The sequence below is a fragment of the Cupressus sempervirens genome, chromosome 2, assembly GCF_028749045.1.
Source record: "Cupressus sempervirens isolate cs-2001-9-10 chromosome 2, ASM2874904v1, whole genome shotgun sequence".
In the NCBI taxonomy this organism is placed as follows: Eukaryota; Viridiplantae; Streptophyta; class Pinopsida; order Cupressales; family Cupressaceae; genus Cupressus; species Cupressus sempervirens.
In genome coordinates, this window is record NC_143119.1 from 287,130,069 (window position 1) to 287,133,739 (window position 3,671).

Here is a 3,671-nt window from a genome sequence, read left to right on the forward strand (position 1 = left end):
ACTATACATTTGTTGTAGCCTTCCTTTAGGAGGAGGATTCAATTGAATTATTCGTCTAGGAATTCAATTGAACTATGTACTTGTAGCCTTCCTCTTGGAGGATTCTTGTAAGTTAGTATTGATTTGCGATAATCATTTTTTGACCATCCCTGGATATGTATAGATTATTTATTGCCAGTCTAAAAACATGTAACATGTATATAGATCTAGGTTTTTTCTTTGATTTCTGGTATCTCCTTTCTGTATTGCTGCCATTCATGCAATTTTTTAATTTGCCAAAATCTCTCTCTTTCTCCTCCTCTCTAAAATCTACTAATTGGGTAGAAAAAAACCCAAGATCCAAATCTGTTTCAACATGTGTTTTCCTTTTAATCAAAAAATCCAGATGTTTTTAAACATGTGCACTAAATATGAGTTGACATTTGCTATGAACACGAATTTTGGAGATATAGGGTATGTAGGCAGTTTGTAGTTATAAAGGATGTTCCTAGTAGTACGTGAGTATCTTGAATATAGCTAAGAGTGATAACATTATATTGTTAATGAACAAAATTATAACCAACAATGTCCAACATGCCTTGATACTCAGGAAGGTACTTTTACCTACCCAAAAGCATGAAAGCCGAGGAGGGGCCCATGACATAAATGTGACAATTGTCAAGATCTTAGATGAACACTCATGTCTTATCATGGAAGAAGCATACAAACATAAATATCCTTATGATTGGAAGACAAAAAAAGCCTATAATATTTATAGCAATAGAATAGTCCCTTGTAAGTATTTCAATATTCTTAGCTTCTTTGAGGCATTCTATAAAATAGCTAGCATGCCTTGCCTATGATTTGACATTTTGCATGCATTGTGCACTCTCTCATCCTGACGATGGATTATAGAGAGTGATTTGAAATGATGATGCTAAAAAACACACACAATCAAATCCAAAACGAACTTGCATTACAAATGGATTGTGGAAATTTGATTTTGTTAATTTTGCATGCATGTCTATCAAGACAATCACAACTTAAACATATATAATTGTGATTGTCCTAGTAGACATGCATGCAAAATTAAAAATATCAGATTTCCACAATCCATTTGTAATGCAAGTTCGTTTTGGATTTGATTGTGTGTGTTTTTTAGTATCATTGTTTCAGATCACTCTCTATAATCCATCGTCAGGATGATAGAGTGCACAATGCATACAAAATTTCAAATCATAGGCAAGGCATGTGAACTATTTTATAGAATGCCTCAAAAAAATATTGACCAAACATTGGTTGAAATTTTGACCAATGCCTGGTAGAAAACCACCAGGTATTGGTCAAAATTTTGACCAATACCTAAAAGTTTTCTACTAGGAATTGGTCAAAATTTTGACCAAAACCTAAAAGTTTTCTACCAGGCATTGGTCAAAATTTTGACCAATGGCTGCTAGTTTTCGATCGGGCATTGGTCAAAATTTTGACCAATACTTGAAAGTTTTCGACCAGACATTGGTCAAAATTTTGACCAATATCCAAAAGTTTTCTACCAGGCATTGGTCAAAATTTTGACCAATACCTGGAAGTTTTCTACCAGACATTGGTCAATATTTTGATCAATAACTAAAAGTTTTCTACTAGGTATTGGTCAAAAATTTTGATCATTGTTTGTAGTTTTCAACCAAGCATTAGTAAAAAATTTGACCAACACTTGGTGTAGACTATGCTAGGACTCTGGGATATTTTTGACCAATGTATTGGTCAAAATTTTGACAAGAAAAACTTTGACCAATTGGTTGGTCCAAATTTTGACCAACCTGGATCAAAATTTTGACCAATATTGGTCAAAAAAGGGGTCAAATGTACTAGTGTTCATCAACTAGTATCATATTTGATTCTACTTGACTTTGTCCAATTCACCCATTGTCATTAAGTTTTGATTTCCTTTATCCACCATTTCACTTGCTAGGATTATTGATTCTGAATTGGTGGAGTGGAAACATTTCACCAAAACTTGTGCAATGCACCTAACGTGTCAAGTTAGCCACATACATAAAGTTAACATGCAAGAGGTTGAAGCATGGATTTTTTTTTGACTTAGAGAAGCTTCTAGAAACATGGTAGCATTTAGTAATATGAGGGATCACAAGACTCGCTTTCTCATATTTCTCCTGAAATGAATATGACCCATCGATCATAAATATGATCAACATACCCAACATGTTGAATTAGTCGCACACATTATATTTTACCTAACCTTTAATGTTACATGATGATAGTTTTCGACAAACTCATAACAAAGTATCTCTGCATTATACCACTTAGTGTCACGATTGTGCTAGTACCATAACTAAGATTATTTTCAAAGCAGGAGAATGGAAATATTATAAAATTGATGGAAATATTATTATTATATTATAAAGTTATAGTTGAGTTTATTATAAGATTAAACATAAAAATTATAAATTTGTAATAATTAGATTTTTCTCAAATTTTAATACAAATTTTAACTTTGTTCAATCTAATTGAATTTAGATTTTTTGCGGTGAAAAAATTGTCAATGTTATTAATATTTAGTATTAGTTTCCCGAATTCATATATTTTTACTCTAGCACAATGAATTAATTCACCCACAAAATAAATGTTTATTCACCATTATATATTTTTTTGTGGTTTAAAAACTAACACAATTCGCCCCAGATTTTCACATTTTTAAGACACTATAAATGATTTGTCAATGGAGATCATTATGTTTTCTTTGTAATACAATTTTTTTTCCACTAAAATTAATTTTTTTGTTGAGAGTTTTAATTTCAAAGGAGTGGTTTCTTAAATATACAATGCTCTTATTTTTTCTCTACTTCCAATTAGTTCACCAGTAGCGTCATAGATCTTTGCCTTCTTATTTTGTAATTCAATGTGGTAGCTTGAACTATTCAAATATGCAACACTCAACATATTATATTTCAATCCATCAACCCAATATGCATTGTGAATGTGTGTCCAACCCATCAATCTTATTCTACTTCAATGTTGAATGTTTCCAAGAGTGCGATACAATCATAAAACAAATGTTTTCAAATGCTTTAATTATTCATTTGATGACATCTTCATTACTTTAGCAATACTAATAACCCTACACAATCCATAGAGTACTAATTTTAGCTGCATTAAGATAAATATAAGAAAACTTCTCCTAAGATGATTTAGCTTCCAATTGTATCCAACTTTCTTTGTATCAAATCCAAATTTGGTGTTAAGTGATCTCTAAGAAAAATCAATCTTTTCAATACTCTAATCTTATCATGCTCCAACATTCTTAGTTCAACATTTTCTTTACCAATCTTTTGATCTAGCTCAATGAATTCCATATCATTATTCTTCAATTATTCAATCATCTTTTAAATCTTGTGTTCTTTTTCTTTATAGTATTGGTGGTGGAAAAGGTGTGCTTGTGTGCTAAGGCACAACCAATATATAGGTTATTTCCCTTAGAAATATATCTTCTCATTTCTTTAATGTAGATATCTAGTATAGTCATTCTTAATGTTGTCATTGATTGTATTAAAAATTTTGGCATCATGATCTACTTGTACTTTAATCTTTACTACCTCTTTTAGAGTTGAATAATAACTATCAAATTCTTCAATGTAATCTTGGTCACCTCTATTGTAATCTTCTACATTACA